The sequence below is a fragment of the Marmota monax genome, unplaced genomic scaffold (genome assembly GCF_021218885.2).
Source record: "Marmota monax isolate L192 unplaced genomic scaffold, Marmota_monax_Labrador192_F-V1.1 WCK01_AAM20220418_F8-fsc00158, whole genome shotgun sequence".
Classification (NCBI taxonomy): Eukaryota; Metazoa; Chordata; class Mammalia; order Rodentia; family Sciuridae; genus Marmota; species Marmota monax.
In genome coordinates, this window is record NW_026694092.1 from 1309261 (window position 1) to 1329372 (window position 20112).

At 39.2% G+C, this 20112-nt stretch overlaps 1 pseudogene; it reads left to right on the top strand.

The window, feature by feature from the left end:
- The window catches only part of LOC124107139 (MOB kinase activator 1A-like), a 27322-nt pseudogene extending 12320 nt beyond the window's left edge, over nucleotides 1–15002 (top strand).
- Nucleotides 15003–20112: the final 5110 nt, after the last annotated feature.

Genomic DNA, 20112 nt, shown 5'->3' on the forward strand with positions numbered 1-20112 from the left:
AATGTTTATCTACACTCAAAAAATCACTTTTTTATCTGACAGAAGAAAATAAATGTAGAAGTATAATAGAGGATTCATATTTGAGTGGGAAAAGAATCAGTACTGATGATAGTGTCTGATTGTTACTTGGTAGAATCTTAGATTTTATTTCTGAGAATAAGATTTAAATAACAAGGCATGACATTTAATTTTATGATTGTGTGATTTTTTTTTTTCTTGGTTTGGGGTATTGAATCCAGAGGCGCAAAACTTCTGAGCCACAACCCTATCCTTTTTTTTTTTTTGTATTTTATTTAAAGACAGGGTCTCCCCAAATTGCTTATGTAAGCAAAAATAACCAAAAAAAAAAAAAAAAACGGCAGCAGACCTTGGATCAGCAAGCTGTCTTTATAAGCAGTGGTGGAATGGCACATTTTCAGGGGAGAAAATGGTGACTGGTTCCAAGCGGGGTCTGTGTTTTATAGGTCTTAATGAGAGTTAATCATAGCAGAATGTTTAGTGTGACTTTCCTGAAATGCCGTGCTGGCTGGACAGTCAGGAAACTGGTTGTGCAGGTTCAAAGCCTAAATCAGGAAAACAGCCGTAAAGTCTCTCAAAACCCATTGATACTGAGATGAAGGTCCCAACCCATCCTTTGCCTTCTCCACCCAGGACCCATTGTCACTGGGAAAAGATAAAAGCCCAGGGCCCTGGGCCCTTTGTTTGCCTTCCCCTTCTCTGTCTTCCCAGATCCCACTGTCCTCCTTTTCTCCCTGAGGGTTGTCATTTCCCTTTTCTTGGGAGATGTTATTTTCCATATCCTTCAGTTTAGACCCCTACTAAATTGATGAAGTTGGCTTTGAACTCCTGATTCTCCTGCCTCAGCCCAAGCCACTGGGATTACAGCCATGCGCCAGTGCACCCCACTGATTATGTGATTTGTACAGGGATTTAGTCATGTAAATTATATATATATATATATATATATATATATATATATATATATATATATATCTCAAAACAATTTTAAAAGTAGGTTCACTGCACGGTGGTGCGTACCTGTAATCCCAGTGATTCCCAAGGCTGAGGCAGGAGGATCACAGGTTCAAAGCCAGCCTCAGCAAAAGCAAGGTGCTAAGCAACTCAGTGAGACCCTGTCTCTAAATAAAATACAAAATAGGGCTGGGGATGGGGCTCAGTGGTCAAGTGCCCCTGAGTTCAGTCCCCAATACCCCCACCCCACACCCAAAAAATAAGTTCACTGGCTCAGCAATTTTTTGGAAATGCAAATTACTAACATCTCCCATTGTCAGCCATCATCTGCAAAAGATGTTCACATAAAAACAGCATTAATATTAGAAGAGGAAAAGGAGGGGGCTGGGGTTGTAGCTCAGTGGTAGAGCGCCTGCCTTGCATGTGTGAGGCACTGGGTTCGATCCTCAGCACCACATAAATAAATAAGTAAATAAATAAATAAAGGTATTTTGTTATGTACAACTAAAAAAATTTTTTTTTTAAAAAGAAGAGGAAAAAGGCTTAAAAATTCACAATGGCTGTAGGGAGGACAGAGATGTAAAGATCTGAGTTATAATGAGGTGTCAGAATAATTGCAAATCATTTTACTTTATTTTTGTGTTACATTTTTTATATTGCAGTTCCCATGGTTAACAAAGCCTTTGCACATGATCACTCACAGTGTGCCTTCTTCAGACAAATGCCGCCAGGCAAGTCTTTAAAGTAGCCATTGCTCAACTTTGTTGAACAGAAGCATTTTCATCTCTTCAGTCTAGCCTAAAGCTTTTTTTTTTTAATGATTCCATTTATACAAAGATTCAAACCAGGTAAGATTAGTGTGATGATATAAGCCAGAATAATGTTTATATTTGATGGGCGAGCAGATGCTGACTGCAAATAGGCAAAAGTAAGACTTCTGGTCATGGGTCATGTTTTATTCTTGGTTCTAGGTAGAGAGTAGACATATCAATTTTGTTAAAATTCTACAAACCATATACTTGTGCATTTAGTGGGCATATAAATATATTTAATAAACAGTAACTGAGACATAGTTAGAATTAAGTTATTTGAACAACTAGGCATTCCCTGACAATAGGAGCATAGGAACTGTGGACTAGAAGATTCTTTTTTTTCCCAGTACTTGCCCTTACTCTCCACTCCTCTCTCCCCCTATACCCTTATCTCTACTAATCTTTCTGCTATTTACTTATAGTTTTTTTTCAATTAGTATCTTGTGGATATTTTCTCAGTATATATCCAAAACATCTAAAATCAGACTACCATAGAGGTGCAGCCACATCAGTATTTATAGCAACACAAGTCACAATAGCTAAGATATGAGAAACCTATATGCCATTCAACAGATGAATGAATAAAGAAAATGTGGTATATATACACACAATAGAAAGTATTACTTAACTTTAAATAAGAATGAAATTATGGCATTTGCTGGTAAATGGATGGAACTAGAGACTATCATGCTCAATGAAATAAGCCAGAACCTGAAAAAGTCAAAGGTTGAACATTTTCTCTGGTATTTGAAAGCTAGTCCAAAATAGAGGGAAAAAAAGAAAAAAAAAACAGAGAAGAAATGGGGGTGGGGAAAATTCTATCAAAATAGAAGAAAGATCAGTGGAGTAAAAGGTGATAAAGGAAGAATAGTTGAATGAATCTATCCTCAATTTCCTATGTATATATGTGAATAAACCACAGTGAATCTCACCATTATGTGTATCCAAAGCTCTTAATCAGGGCAATACACTGTGTCTGAGACTAGTGCCCTCAAGCCACCTCACAGTGAAACAAACTGCTATTAACTGTTTGCTTTCTGCTGCCAGTGCCCACCTTCTCTTAATACCTCATGACCTCTGGCCATTGCTCCCTATTTGGCTGGCTTCCCCTTAGTCTCTCTCTCATCCATGCAATAAATCCTCCCTACTTACTTCAGTTGTACTTCTCTCCAGAACCAAGACTCATCATGGCCTCCCCGCTTCATTGTATTTCTGCACATAGCTCTCAGCTTGTCATTCTTAACCTTCCACTGTTTCCTCTTGACCTGTTATTTCAACTTCATCTTCTTTTTTACTCCCTGTATTCTGTCCATGCTGTTGTAGCTAGTATTTCTGAATACATCCTGCTGTCATCCACTTTCTGGGTCAAGTTCAAGCTTTCTTCTCAGCCGATCTGCTAACCTCTTACCCTCCGTTGCCATATCTGAAAAAGGAGTCCTGTCCATTCTCCATGACCTTGTTCAAAACAATTCTACTCATAGAACCTGCTAGATTTCTAGTATTCTATCTTTTCACTGTGAGCCCAGAACACATACATCTTTCTCATACAACTCTTTGACAGCTGGCCTTTTTACCAGTTTCTACCAATGCCTCCCTGTCACTAGATGTTGAGTGGCTTTGAGTCACAGACTGTGTCTTAATCATCTTCATGTCTCCTATAGTACCTAGTACAGTATACTGTTTCATGGGTATTCAGGAAACATTTGGTGAAAATGAATAAAGAAAATGAATGAATAAAGAAAATGTGGTATATATACACATAGAAAGAATTAGAATACAATCAGAATATCACATAAGTAACAGGAGGAAATATTTAGCACTTTGTTAGTTTTTATGATGACTTTATATCTGGTCTTATTTGTAAAACATCATTTGGCAATGGAAAATGTGGTAGATAAAGTGGTACTCTCCACTTTATTGAAGATAAGCATTAGTATCCATATATGTTAAATCTTTATGATAGGGATCAAAGTCAAATAGGAAAAAGGTCAGAATTTGTATTCTAAGTGGAATTTGATGTTATCCAGGTACAAAAATGATTCGCAGTCTATGATTATTTAAGTCAGTTCTCCTACCATTGTGTAATATATTTTCTAGCTCATTGATCAAGAGTTCTGTCTTGTTTATTATAGAGAACTCTTCCTCCACATCATGACAAACAGGCTAGAGAGAGTTGGTCCAGAGTACTGATAGCTATCACTTATATATCATTTTATCCTGTTCAGAGCACTCATTTATTTTATATCATTTAATCTTTCTAAAATCTCTGCAAGGAAGAACTTGTCTTCTTTATATAAGTGAGAAATCTCAGGCTCAGAGAGCTTAAAATGTATTGCTGCAGATCCAACAGTCAGCAAGTGGCAGATCAGGTTCACATCTAGTTTTTCTAACTCAGAATGACCAACTTTACTTTGGACAAGAAAATGAATAATAGTCATTCCGTGGATATCATTTGTTGCCCATCTCCAGACCCATCCCAAATCTTGGTGTATTCCTGGCACGTATCTACCCTGGAGACAATACTTGCACTGACAAGAGTTCCTGTATAAATCAGCCTGTCTATTTGAATTTCAGCAGTTCCTATGCTACCCTGAAAAATATCTGTGGCTATTTTCTAAAAGGTTAGGATTATTTGTTCTCTTAAAGAAAGAAAAAATACACCTGACCTGCTTAGAGCTTCAAAATGAGGGATATGAAATTTAATTTTTTTCCTAAGTTATCTTCACCTTCAAGAAAAGTATAGGATAAACTTCTTTCATTCTTCCTACATTTGGTACATTTTTCCTCCCACCAAATTGCAAAAGAACTGTATCTAAGGATGTCCACTCTTGAGAATAGCCTGTTTAGTTCCTTTTGCTCTGTATTCTGTATTCAAAGCCATATTTTTGTCTTCATGACCTTGACCTGAGTGTTACTTAAGGAGCCTTCAATTTGCTCTTTCTTCATCCTTTTCCTGAAGAAACCCAGGAAATCATTAGATGCCCTCTCTCTGTGCTTGCCAAGTTGCCTGTATTTTCCCAGGTCAAAATAAAGCTGTGTGATTTGACAAATACAAGCATACTTTTTAATACCAGAAAATATGCTTGTATTTGTCAAACCACCTAGGGTTTGAGGAAAAAAAATATTTATGTTGACATTGTCTTAAATCTTTTAGAATGCATATATGTATATATGTATACTTCCTTTGCTGTCATTTTTAAGTCATAGCTACAGAATAAAGAAAAACCATATGACTTACCTCTAAATGTGACCTTTCGTATTTTTTCCTGAGGCTTTTTAAATTCTCTTCTCTTTCTGTATATTAGGCATTTTAATTAGACTGTGTCTTAGAGGGGATCATTTTTTTCCTCATTTTTTAGTTTGTGCATTAGAATTATCCATATTGATGGGATTTGTTCTTACATATTCATATGTGCATACAATATAAAATATAATTTGGCCAATATCACTCCCCAGCATTTCCCCTCTCCCTCTGTGCCTCCTACCCCTTGATCCCTTTTCTCTACTTATCTTCCTTTGATTTTTAGGATATCCACCCCCATCTTTGTTTTCCTTTTTCCTCTCTAGCTTCTGCATCTGAGACAAAACATATGACCTTTAGCCTTCTGATTTTGACTTATTTTGTTTAACATGAGGATCTCCAGTTCTATCCATTTTCCTGCAAATGCCATAATTTCATTTTTCATTATGGCTGAATAAAACTCCATTGTTTATATATACACATGTATATGTTCTAACTCATATATATGTATATGTGTATATATATTTTTCCCTTACTCTGCAGCTGTGACTTAAAAATGACAGCAGAGTAAGACAGTCTTGGATTCCCTATTCCTAACTAAATATATTATTTAATTGGGTTATTTATTCTTATTCATAGCACCTCCCCCACAATTCCCTTGAAAAATACAGACTGGGTAATTTAAAAGTGTCTCAAGAGTGTGTTGTTGAGGTCTTCAGAATTCTTTCTCCCAATTATTACAAATAGCATTCAATAAATATTTATTGAATGAATTAATGAATAAATGAATTGAAATGATCCTGAGCTTATTTTAATTGTAGCAAATTTGTATTCTTTTTGCCACAAAAATTAGGCAAAACCTCAACCCACAGCATTTGAAAGGTTTCTTATATCACTGAATTAAACTATTTGGACATTATGATTCTGTCCCTTTACCTAATAAGTAACCTAATGACGTTGGGCCCTGCTCTAGTAGTTGCCAGTCTTCATAGACTAAGGCATCTTTATTCCAAGTTCTTTCCTTTGGCCTTTGTGTGACTTTGAAATGATGGTGAGAAGATGCCTAAGCTGAAGGACGTTAGTATTGGGCATTCCCAGCTGAGAATGAAAATAAGCAAAGATGGCAGGGTCAGGAATAGTAGAGTATATTTGCAAAATAAGGTAAAGAATGAATGGTAGTGAAGGCCCTGTGGGGAAGAGCATGGCACCATGCTGAAGAGTCTATACCTCCTCACCTAGGATAAAGAATGTCAGGGTGCCAGCCAGGAATGAGGCCTGTAGATTTGCACTTGTGCTCATCCCTCTTATACACTTTCGTTTATTACCAATATAATTAGGTTCATACAGCTGGATGGAGGGGACTTTAGAAGAACTATACTAGAACAAGGAAACCAAGTTTGGAGGTCATATGGGATCCTAGCAAAGAGATGATTAGCACCTTAAGTAAGGTAATAGAAATGGGGAGGAAAGGCTGGATCTGATTGACTTCCAGGGACAGGTAGAGCTGTTTGATTTACTGGTTCAAAGAGTCTGGGGAGGAAAGGAATGATTCTCAGGTCTAGTGAATGCATGGCAACATCAAAGTTATTTGCAGCTGGGACTAATAATTCAGGGGGAGGAGCAGGTCTGCCCTTTAATTCAGCAGTATTAATGGAGGTCCTTACCCAAGGGCAGAGTAGCTAGAAGATGATGAAAGAGGTATAGGAGAGGTTGGGTTGAGGTCCCAGTGATATCCCCATATGTTAAGGTCTGAGAAATTGAACTTGGACATTTGCAGGAGGGGTGTGGGCCAAAAACATTAGGCCTGAAATCACCAGCTCATGGGTGGTAGTTGAAACAGTGAGAGAAAATGTACTTGCCCAGAGAATGTGTATTTCTTTATATAAGTGAAACACAAAAGAGAAGAAAGGAGTGCTATACCTATAGTTAAAATACCCAATCATACAAGTGAATTTTTAAGAGAATAGGGCTGGAGGTATAACTCAGTGGCAGAACACATATTTCATATGTATGAGGCCATGGGTTCAATCCAGAGAAACATAAAAAAAAAATGTTTAAGAGAATAGATCTCATAGGAAATGTTCTTACCATAAAATTAAAACTTTTTAACAGCAATTGAAAGAAAAAAAAAGTGGGGGCATATCAGAGAAGTGACCAAATGGGGAGACGTTTTCAGGCAATTAAATTATTTGGAGGAAAAAAGAAAGCATTTTAAATTATTTTCTGTTTTGTTTCAAATGGAGGAAATAAAACATTATGATGAAAGGGAGAATATTGGGCTTTTGGAAGATGTAGAGAGAAACCTCCAAAACACACATTCTCTGCTTGTTTAAATTGCTTAAGGGGCTGGGATTGTGGCTCAGCGATAGAGTGCTCACCTAGCATGTGCAGGGCCCTGGGTTCAATCCTCAGCACCACATGAAAATAAAATAAAGATATTGTGTCCGACTACAACTAAAAAATAAATATTTTAAAAAATAAATAGATAAAATAAATTGCTTAAGACTGATTTTCAGGCAGTGTTGAGAACCCCTAAAAACCAGAGGCATCCATATATCTCTTCTAGAAATGTGCCAGGATCACGTTCCTCTTACTAAAGCATCTAAATACATGATGTCAGGAAAAGCCTGCTCCAGCTCAGAGGGTCTTTCTTGACTGAGGCTTGCTGGCCTCTAGTGGCCAGGAAGGAACCTCCCAGCTTCTGGCTCTACCTGTCTTCATTGTGACTTCAATGAGAGAGGAGGGGTGGGCGGGCAGCATCAGTTTATGCCAAGTGTCTTAATAACCATTTTAAGGACCTTTTGAGAATATTGAACAGGCACTCTGCTTCTTTACCAAAACCTGGAAAGGAATTTTTCTTTTGTCCAGAACAAATTATAGAGGCAACATTTAGGCCCAAACTGGACAGCTTTGTTTCTTTCTTTCTTTTTCTTTTTCTTTCTTTCTTTTTTTTTACTTTTATTAGTGCATTATAGTTATACATAATATTTGGGTTCATTTTGACATAATCATACATGCATAAAATTTAATTTACCATTTATTTAATCTTAACTGGCTGTATAGATATGTATAAAGATGGATTCACTGTGATATATTTATACATGCACAGAGTGTAATTTTGTCAAATTCTTTCCACTTTTCCTCCCCTTTACCATCCTTCCTACTACCCCCTCAATCTCCTTCTTCTACTCCATAGATCTTCCCTATATCTTTAGCATACTATGACACTTCAATCCCCTCCCTCTACACCGATTTTCATTCTTTTTTCATGGGATCCCTCCCCATTTTTACCCTTACTTTGCTCTATCTTCTGCATATGAGAGAAAACATTTGACCTTTGACTTTCTGAGCCTGACTTATTTCACTTATCATGACGTTCTCCAGTTCCATCAATTTACCAGCAATTGCCTTAATTTCATTTTTCTTTATGGCTGAGTAAAACTCTATTGGGTATATATGCCATATTTTCTTTATCCATTCATCTATTGACAGGCATCAGGACTGGTTCCATATCTTGGCTATTGTGAGTTGCGCTGCTATAAATATTGATTTGGCTGCATCCCTGTAGTATGCTGATTTTAATTATTTTTGATAAATACTGAGGAGTGGGATAGCTGGGTCATATGATGATTCTATTCCTAGTGTTTTGAAGAATCCCCATATTGCTTTCCAGACTGGTTGTGCTAATTTGCCGTCCCATCAGCAATGTATGAGTGTACCTTTCCCCCCATATCCTCATATTTATTACTTTTTATTCTTGATAATTGCCATTCTGACTGAAGTGAGATGAAGTCTCTGTAGGTTTGATTTGCATTTCCCTCATTGCTAGGGATATTGAACATTTTTTTCATATATTTGTTGGCCATTTGTGTTTCTTCTTTTGAGAAAAGTCTGTTTAGTTCTTTTGCACATTTATTGGTTGGGTATTTGTTTGGGGGGTTTGTTTTGTTTCTTTTTTATTTTGGGTTCTTTGTTTATTCTTGTTTTTAATTCTAAGGTTTTTTTAGTTCCTTATATATTCTGAATTTTAATCCTGATTAGAGAAGCAACTAGCAAATATTTTCTCTCACTCTGTAGGCTCTCTCTTCATGCTCTTTATCATTTCCTTTGTTGTGAAGAACTTTTTAATTTGATGCAATCCCACTTGTTGATTATTGTGTTTTATTTCATGAGCTTATAGGATCTTGTAAATAAGTCAGTGCTTGTGCCAGTATGTTGGATTGTTGGCCCTATTTCCTTCTAACAATTGCAAAATTTCTGGTCTAATTGTTTAGTCTTTGATCCACTTTGATTTGACTTTTGTGCAAAGTGAGAGATAGGGATCTAGTTTCATTTTTCTACATATCAATATCCAGTTTTCTCAGCACAATTTTTTTATAAAGGCAATCTTTTTTCCAACATATATTTTTGGCACCTTTATGAACTATCAGATGGCTATAAGTAAGGCGGTTTGCCTTCATGTCTTCTATTCTGTTCCATTGTCTTCATGTCTATTTTGATGTCAATACCATACTTTTTTATTACTATAACTCTGTAGTACAATTTGACATCAGGTATTGTGATGCCTCCTATATCACTCTTGGTAAGAATTGCTTTGGATATTCTGAGTATTTTATTCTTCTAAATGAATTTTAGGACTGTTTTTCTGACTCTGTCAAGAATGTCATCGGTGTTGTCATTGGTATTTTGATGGAGATTGCATTGGATCTGTATAACACTTTTGGTAATATGGCCATTTTGACAATATCAATTCTGCCTATTCAAGAACATGGGAGGTCTTTCCATCTTCTAAGGTCTTCAATTTCTTTCTTCAGTGTTCTGTAGTTTTAATTATAGAGGGTTTTGTTGTTGTTGTTTGTTTATTTTTAGGTTCTTGTGAATGGAATAGCTTTCCTAATTTCTTTCTCAGCAAAATCACTACTGGAGTATAGGAAAACTATTGACTTATGAATGTTAATCTTGTATTCTGATACTTTGCTGAATTCACTTATCAGCATTGAAAGTCTTCTGGGAGTTTTTTTGGATCTTCTAGATATAGGATCAAGTCATCAGCAAACAGATAATTTGATTTCCTTCTTTTCCTATTGTATCCCTTGAATTTCTTTCTCTTGCCTGATCACTCTTGCCACAGTTTCAAGGACTATGTTGAATAGAAGTGATGAAAGTGGACATTCTTGTCTTGTTCCTGATTTTAGAGGAAATGCTTTTAGTTTTTCTCTGTTCAGTTTGATGATGGCTTTGGGTCTGTCATAGATGGCCTTTATAATGTTAAAGTAAATTCTTTCTATTCCTAGTTTCTCTAGTGTTTTTAACATGAATGGGTGCTGGATTTTATCAAAGGCCTTTTCTGCATCTATGGAAATGATCATATGATTCTTGTGCTTAATTATGTTCATATGTTTATGTGGTGATTTACATTTATTGATTTGTGGATGTTGAACCAGTCTTGCATCCCTGGGAGGAAACCCACTTGATCATTAAATACTATCTTCTTGATATGTTTTTGAATGTGATTTGCTAATATTTTATTAAGGATTTTGCATCTATGTTCATCAAGGATATTGGTCTACAGTTTTCTTTCCTTGAAATGTCTTTGTCTGGTTTTGGTATCAGGGTCATACTGAATTTGTAGAATGTATTTGGGAGTGTTCACTCCCTTTCAATTTCATGAAATAACTTGAGAATGACTAGTATTAGTTCTTTTTTAAAGGTATGGTAGAACTCATCTAAGAAACCATCCAGTCCTGAGATTTTCTTTGTTGAAAGGCCGCTTCAATCTCATTGCTTGATATTGGTCTGTTTAGATTTTCTATATCTCCCTGGTTCAATTTTGACAAGTCATATGTGTCTAGAAATTTGTTGATGTCTTCTATATTTTCCAGTTTATTGGAGTATATATTTTCAAAATAGTTTCTAATGATCTTCTAAATTTCAGAACTGTCTGTGGTGATATCTTCTTTCTCTTTCTTAGTTTGACCAAGGGTTTATCACTCTTGTTTATGTTTTCAAAGAACCAACTCTTTATTGCATTGATCCTGTGTATTTTTATTCTCAATTTCATTAATTTTGGTTGTGATATTATTTCTGTCTTCTACTGATTTGGGGGACAGACTTGTTTCTAATATGTGAATGATGTCCTGAAGATAATGCTTTTCAATTCTGAGGATGCTTTCTCCAGTGAAAGGTACAAAAATAGATGACAGACAAGATACACTTGGAGCAGACTCTCGCAGATACATAGAATAAAAATCAAATGGAAATAATGTATGTCAAAGAAGTTTTGAACTCTAAAGAAGTAAGTATCTATTTATACAACATTATTTTTAGAAAAAAAATGAGTGATCATATGGCCTCTATAACTGATTCTTGGACAGCATTTGCAACTTTTCTAAGCTTCTGTTTGCTCCTTTGTACATAAAAATAATGGCACATCCCACATGAATGGATTGTTGAAGTTATGAGTCAATAGATAAAGTATTTACCATGTGGGACTGTCACTAAACATTTAATAACTATAGCTCTATTATTGTTATTATTATCATTATTATCTAAGAGATATAGTCCCATCTTGAGTTTATTGGCAGATCAGGAGAATCTCTGCCTAAAGTGGAATCCTACTTCACAGTTTATCAAGGTCTTTCAAGTATATGTTGATCCCATTTAATTAAGGCAGTGCTTGAAATTCCTCATAAAGTTCTGCTCAAGTAGGTGGAAACCTAGCTTTTCTAAGGGGAAAGTTGCATTCCAGTGTTGACTTGATATTAAGATACAATGGGAGGAATCTAATTATTGTTTGGGAGTTGACCAGATGGACTTTAAAAGCCTTTGAAGGCTTGAAATTCTGTCATGCAACTCTATGACCCTCTTCATTGCCTAAAAATTCATAAGCAGAAGTAAATTGCAGAAGATACCAGAGACACACCATAGCACAAGGATATAGGTCCCATATAGGAGAGAACTCCAACCCTTTTCCTCAAAGAAAGATACCCCAGCCACTCCCAGTCACATGGGGATACTCTTAGGATGGCACAAAGACTCTCCAATGGCAGCCTCTCTCCCAGTGCCATCCTCACTGCCAGAGTTACCTTTGAGAAAGAGGCACACATGCAGAAAATGCTTTCTGAGAAAAAAAGTCTATTTTTCTATTTTTGTTCTTTCTTTTAATTGGTACTATATAATTATACATAATAGTGGGATTCATTATGCCATTTTTGTACATGCACATAATTTGATCAGTTTCATTCCCCAGGACCTCCCCTTCTCCTTCCCTCCTCCCGCCCCAGATCTACTTGTTCTACTCTACTGATCTTCCTTCTATTGTTATTGTTATTTCAATCAGTGAATTATATATATAATATACTATATAATATATATGGTATATATATTATATATAATTCTAGTTTCTTCATCTGTAAAATTGGATAATATGCTATAAATTGAAAGGATTAATTGATATAATGCATGCAATTATTATATATATGACATATATTACATATATACATTCATACATGATTCATTGTGGTATCCTTGTACATAGACATGGCACAATTGGATAGATTTCATTCCCTAGTACCTCACCATGCTCTCCCCTCCTCCTTCCCTCTCAATCCCCTTCCTCTACTCTATTGATCTTCTTTCCATTTTCATGAGATACTCCCCCTTTTTTCTCTATCTCACTCTAGAGTCTGCATATAGAGAAAATATTTGACCCCTGACTTTTCTAAGGCTGGTTTATTTTCCTTAGTATGATAGTCTTCATTTCCATCCATTAATAAATGCCATAATTTCATTCTTCTTTATGACTGAGTAAAACTCCATTGTGTATATATACCACATTTCTTTATCCATTAGTTTATTGACAGATACCTAGGCAGGTGATATAACTTGCCTATTGTGAATTCTGCTGCTATAAATATTGGCATGCATATATCTGTAAAGCATGCTGATTTTAGGTCAGAGAAAATACTATTTTTTTAAAAAAAGACCATAATTCCAAGGAAGAATTCATCACTATAAATAAGCAAACATTTCAATATTTGTAATTTGAAATTACCATAGACAAAGACATAATACATGTAGCCAGGTGTGGTGGCACACTGCTGTAATCCAAGTGACTCAGGAGACAGCAGTTTAGCAAGACCCTGTCTCCAAATAAAAAATTAAAAGGACTGGGGATGTAGCTCAGTTCCCCTGAGTTCAGTCCCTACTACCCAAAAAACAAAACAAAAAAGTCAAAAGTAATGCCAGGCATGGCAGTGCACACCTGTAATCCCAGAGGCTTAGGAGGCTGAGGCAGGAGGATTGTGAACTGAAAGCCAGCCTCAGCAACTTAGTGAGGCCCTAGGCATTTCAGTGAGACCCTATCTCTAAATAAAATATAAAAAAGGACTGGGGTGTAGCTTGGTGGTTAAGTACCCCTGGGTACCAAAAAGAAAAAAAGCCAAAAACAACTCACGTGTTTTATGATGGTTAATTTTGTGTCAACTTGACTGTGTACAATGATACCCAAATAGCAGGTAAAACATTATTTCTGGGTGTGTCTATGAGAGTATTTCCAGAAGAGATCACATTTGAATCAATGAACTGAGTAAGGATCAGTTCTTATCAATGTGGGCAGGCATCCTCCAATCCTTTTAGAGTCCAAAGTGGAACAAAATAATGGAGGAAGGCCAAATTCTCTCTCTCTTTCTCTTCTGGAACCAGTAATCCATCTTCTCCTGCCTTAGGCATCAACTGTCTGGTTTATAGGCCTTTAGACTCAGATTAAATTATACCACCTGCTTTCCTAGTTCACCAGCTTGCAGATGGCAGATGGTGGGACTTCTCATCCTCCAAAATCCCATGAGCCAATTCCCATAATAAATACATATATCTCCTATTGGCTCTATTTCTCTAAAGAACCTTGAGTGGTATATATGTGGAGCATTTAATGAATACCAGATGCTATACAAAGAGTTTTTCATGCATTATGTCAATTAATCCCTTCAACTCATAGCATATTATCCCATTTTACAGATGAGTAAACTAGACAGGGAAACTGGGGTTCTCTATAAAATTTCTTTCTTTCCCTTCATATAATTTGCCACAATATATGTTCACTTGTTTGGAAATTGAATTAGTGTCATATATAATTGTGATGCAGGCAAAGCCTTCTCTTGCAGGATATAACTGAGTCCAGTTTTGTGGTTGGTGTAGCTGGGAAAGCACAGGAATCTTCACCAGTTCAACTTCATCTCAGAGGAACAGTGGCCTGGGATCTACTATCCACAGAATTAGGACTGTCTATCCCTTCTCAGTTCTGGCTCTAAATACTGACTACAATGGAGTCTGGTGGTCTGGTCTTGCTACTCTGAGGAGATAAAGTGAGCTTCCTCTTTGGCAGCCATTATTCTAAAACATTCAAGTTAAAGAAGAGTACCCCTGACATGTCTCCTCAGTATGAACATTTAAAACATGCAGAACACCCTTCAAAGTGGCAATGTGAGAGGAACTATTATGTTGCCACAAGGAGAGGACATCAATCAGTGGATGACAGCTGACAACTGCAGATTTCTTGAAGCATGCCAGAACTCTGCACTACTTTCCAGTCATGTCTGCAGGTCTAAGATCTGAACGTCATTAGGCAGGATATACTAATATTAGAAAGCCAAAGAAATGTTCTGCTACAAACTATATCAACTATTTGATAGCCTAGGCTCAGGATTAGCTTGATTTTGAACTTTTTTCCTTCTAATTGGTGTTCCATTTCCCAAGAACTTTTATCTGTGGCAAAGACTATTCTAAAGTGTCTGTTCAAGGTTTATACCCTTATTTCTTATCAACACTTGGACTCTGTGGTGCAATTTCAGGAAAGGCCCATGGTGACATCTCCTTTAAGTGCAGGGTCATACTCCAGGGGGCTTTGGACCACCCCAAGTTCTTTCTCCTTTCTCATTTGTAGTACTAAAGGGAAACTTGGAGCCTCGAGCCTATTATAGAATGTGTTTGGAATGCAATATCCTGAGAGAGGAAAGGACTGTCCAGAATAGTCTAGGTTCTGTTCCAGTCCCCCCTGAAACAGGATATCATTCAATGCTTTGGCCCTATGTTTCACATAACCCCAGATATAAAACCCAGGATGGGCTGCTCTCTGGGGTCCCTCAGCTGTGGTATAAGTGGGGCACACACCAATACAACTTTGACCTAGGCAACTTTCCTGAGCCTTGGGGAACTAGCTTGCAATGAATCCTAGGCTTCTATTGTCCCTGTACCCATATAAGTAAGAAACATTCCTGTGTAGGCTCATAGTGTATATGGATGTTCTGTCACACTGGACTCTGACAGGTTGGTACTGTACACAGTGAACCTGCTTTTTGTTAAGGATTTGTTCCATTTGTTTCAAGAGTTCAATTTGATTGATAAGGTAAGAATTGGCATCATTTCAGGAATTCACTGAGATTCTTGTACTGAAAGACAAATAAATCTTTCTTCTAGAACACCTACTCTTTTGCTTCATCTACAGCTAGAATTCTCAAAGCTAACCTGTTATACACCAGTATTACCAGTTGAACTGTGTTCCTCTAAAATTCATCTATTGAAGTTATAAACCCAGTACTTCAGAATTCAACCTCATTTAAAAATAGGGTCATTACAGATGTAATTAAGATAAGGTCACTATTGTGGGCCCTAATCCATCCTGATGTCCTCATAAAAAGGAGAAATTTAGACCCCCAGGCAGAACCCATGTGAACCTGAAGACAGAGATTAGTATAATGCATCTACAATAGATCTTTCCTTCACAGCACTCTGAAAGAACCAACCCCAGAAGTACCTCAATTTCAGTCTTCCAGCCTCCAAAACAGTGACTTAATAAATTTACATTGTTGTAAGCCATCTTACATCTGATTTGTGGTACTTTGTTATAGTAACCCTTAGGAATTTAATACAACTAAGTGATACAAATTAAGAAAATAGTATATGAAGAAACCCATAGAATACAGTCACCCTATGTCTATACTACAAATAAAATTGTTGCAATAGTAGGTTGGTTTTAGAGCATGAACCTGGGAGCACAGCTAACTTTAGCAGCTCTATGACTTGTTATTGTCATGGAGTCACAGTTGGTTCTAATGATGTAATGACTAACATGTAGTTTATTACTTTAGTTATTTTTTTCTTTGCTAAATAACTTGATTGGGCCTGTTTCAAGTGTCAGGATAATGGATAATAAGAATTTCTACCGAGGGGGAAGGAAGATGGCGGCGAGGGGAGTGCATTGCCCCCGTGTGCTGCTTCACTGTGTGGGAGTATGACAAGTCAGGACGGCTAAAGGATATCTTGTTAGGAATTTCCAGCAATAGTGGGGTGCTCCGGAACCTGGAGGAAGGATTTCCATCACACGAGGATCGGCTACGGGGACTCATATGCGAGAGGTTTGTCGCACGGAGGGTAACACTGCTTATTCAGCAAATCGCCCCGCGGCTAGAATCTTCAGCGCGCGCTGGGAAACGAGGAGATAGCGACGCAGGGATACAGCGCTGCAGTTTCTGCCAGCCGTGCAAGCACCGTACTCAGGGCTGAATTCTGGGTTCGAGATGGGGGAAGGAAGCGGTCCATCTCGGTTCTCCACACCGGTCAGACCACAGAAGAGGCCAGCGGCCACCATGTTGGAAAGCTGACGTCACCATACCTGTTTTCGACTGACCGCAGCTCATTTAGCCATAGATCAGGTAATTTGAGGCTGCAATTCGCCTGCGGCTTGCAGACAGATTGCTAGGATTCAGTGCCTGGGTGCTTCTTAGAACCTGATCTTATCAGAGCAAACACCGAGCGCGGGGCGGCCGAGTTCCGGCTCCCGGAACCGTCCCGGAACCGCCCTGGCCCAGGGCTGCGGAGCCTGCGGAGGCTGCTTCTTGGACCCTGCTCCTATTAGAGCATACACCAAGCACTAAGCGGCCGAATTCCGGCTCCCGGAACTGAGTCCGCGGGGACTGCTTCTTGGAGCCTACACTTATAGGAGTTTACACCGAGCACGGAGCGGCCGAGTTCCGGCTCCCTGAACTTCCCTGGCCCAGGGCTAGAAACCCGCGGAAACTGCTTCTCGGTCCGGGTCCTGCTGAGGGCCGGTCAGGACTCACCCGTTGCTTTGGTTGCCCGGCAAGGGGAACGAAATGCTGCCATTCGCATAGGATACCAACATGGCAGAGATCTGATGTCATCAGAAAGCGGCGGAGGAGAGAACTTCATCAATACCAGCGGCAACATAAACAGTTGGTCTCTTGGTAGGGGGGGTGAGGCACAGACACCCGAGTCTCCTCAATTTGTCGTCGAGCCAGAGGGGAGGAGACGGGCCGCCGCCAGCGCCCGGAGCAGGCCCAGCGGCTCGCCAGCGTGGTGACCGCGTGACCCCAATTGGAGAGGGGGCGGAGCGGAGCCACCACCCGCACCCGCAAGGTGGGCAGACCCGTGACCCAGTGGTACATGGGCGTGGTAGGAGGGGCAGGGCAGAGCCGCCGTTCGCGTTTGCAAGGTAAACAGACCTGTGACAGCCTGGCGGGCCAGGCCCAGTGGCCTGCCAGTGTGGTACACACGTCACCCCAACTTGAGTAGGGGCAGAGCAGATCCTTCTCCCACGCCCGGAACAGGCCCTGCCGGTGTGGTGGTCACGTGACCCCAATTGGAGTGGGGGCGGAGCGGAACCGCCACCCGTGCCCGCAGGGTGAGCAGACCTGTGACCAACCTGCAGATCACGCCCAGGGGTCCGCAGGCGTGGTAGGAGGGGCAGGGCAGATCCGCCGCCCATGCCTCCAAGGTAGGCAGACCTGCAACAGACCGGCGGATCAGGCTCAGGAGCCTGCCGGCGTGGTACACACACCACCCTAATTGGAGTAGGGGCAGAGCAGAGTCGCCGCCCGTGCAAGGAACAGGCCCAGCGTCCTGCAGGCGGGGTAGTCACGACACCCCAATTGGAGTAGGGGCAGAGCAGAGCCTCCACCTGTGCCCGAAAGGTGGGCAGATCTGCGACCGACCAGCGGGAGAGGCCCAGTGGCCTGCCGGTACGACAGACACGTCGCCCCATTTGGAGTAGGGGCAGAGTAGAGCCGCCACCCGCGCCTGCAGGGTAGGCAAACCTGCAACCTACCGGCGGATCAGGCCCGGTGGCCTGCCGGCGTGGTACACTTGTCACCCCAATTGGAGTAGCGGCAGAACAGAGCCGCCACCAGCGCCCAGAACAGGCCCAGTGACCTGCCGGCGTGGTAGCCACGACACCCCAATTGGAATAAGGAGAGAGCAGAGCAGCCGCCCGCACCTGCAGGAAAGATACGCAAGCAGTATGAAAAGACAAGGAAAGAAAGGACCACAAGCAATGCAGGTCAACGCAACTTTAGAAGAGGTAACAGCTGCAGCAGATGGAATGTCAGATAAAGAATTCAGGATATACATGCTTCAGATGATCTGGAGTATCAAGGAAGACATTAAACAGCAAAATCAGACAATGAAAGATCACTTCAACAATGAATTACGCAAACAAATCCAGGAAGCAAAGGATCAACTATACAGGAAGATAGAGGTTATAAAAAACAAACAAACAGAAATCCTAGAAATGCAGGAAGCAATAAACCAACTTAAAAACTCAATGGAGAATACTACCATCAGAGTAGAACACTTAGAAGATAGAACATCAGACAATGAAGACAAAGTATTTCAACTGGAAAAGAACATAGACAGCTCAGCAAGACTGTTAAGAAACCATGAGCAGAACATCCAAGAAATATGGGATAACATTAAGAGACCAAACTTAAGAGTCATTGGGATACAGGAAGGTACAGAGCTCCAAACCAAAGGAATGAGCAGTCTATTCAATGAAATAATACGAGAAAACTTCCCAGACTTGAAGAATGAGACAGAATCCCAAATCCTAGAAGCCTACAGGACGCCGAATGTGCAAAATCATAAGAGATCCACACCTAGACACATTATAATGAAGATGCCCAACATACAGAATAAGGAGAGAATTTTAAAAGCTACAAGAGAAAGGAAGCAGATTACATTTAGGGGTAAGCCAATCAGGATAACAGCTAATCTTTCAACACAGACTCTGAAAGCTAGAAGATCCTGGAATAACATATTTCAAACACTGAAAGAAAATGGGTTCCAACCAAGAATTGTGTTTCCAGCGAAATTAAGCTTCAGGATGGAAGATGAAATTAAAACCTTCCACGATAAACAAAAGTTTAAAGAATTCGCAGCTAGAAAACCATCTCTTCAAAACATCCTTGCCAAAGCATTACAGGAAGAGGAAATGGAAAATAACAATGAAAACCAACAGTGGGAGGTAGGACAGTAAAGGGGGGGAAATAATCAAAGAGGAAAACAAACCATGTTTAGTAACAGAAATAAACAAATATGGCTGGAAGAACAACCCATATCTCAATAATAACCCTAAATGTTAATGGCTTAAACTCACCAATTAAGAGACACAGGCTAGTAGAATGGATCACAAAACAAGACCCAACAATATGCTGCCTACAGGAGACGCATTTGATAGGAAAAGACATACATAGGCTGAAGGTGAAAGGTTGGGAAAAATCATATCACTCATATGGACTTCGGAAACAAGCAGGAGTGTCCATACTCCTATCAAATAAAATAGATTTCAAGCCAAAGTTAATCAAAAGGGATAAAGAGGGACACTACATACTGCTTAAGGGAACCATACACCAACAAGACATAACAATCATAAATATTTATGCCCCAAACAATGGTGCAGCTATGTTCGTCAAACAAACTCTTCTCAAGTTCAAGAGTCTAATAGACCACCATACCATAATCATGGGAGACTTCAACACACCTCTTTCGCCACTGGACAGATCTTCCAAACAAAAGTTGAATAAGGAAACTATAGAACTCAATAACACCATTAATAACCTAGACCTAATTGACATATATAGAGTATACCACAACATCAAGCAGTTACACTTTTTTCTCAGCAGCACATGGATCCTTCTCAAAAATAGATCATATATTATGTCACAGGACAACTCTTAGACAATATAAAGGAGTAGAGATAATACCATGCATCTTATCTGATCATAATGGAATGAAACT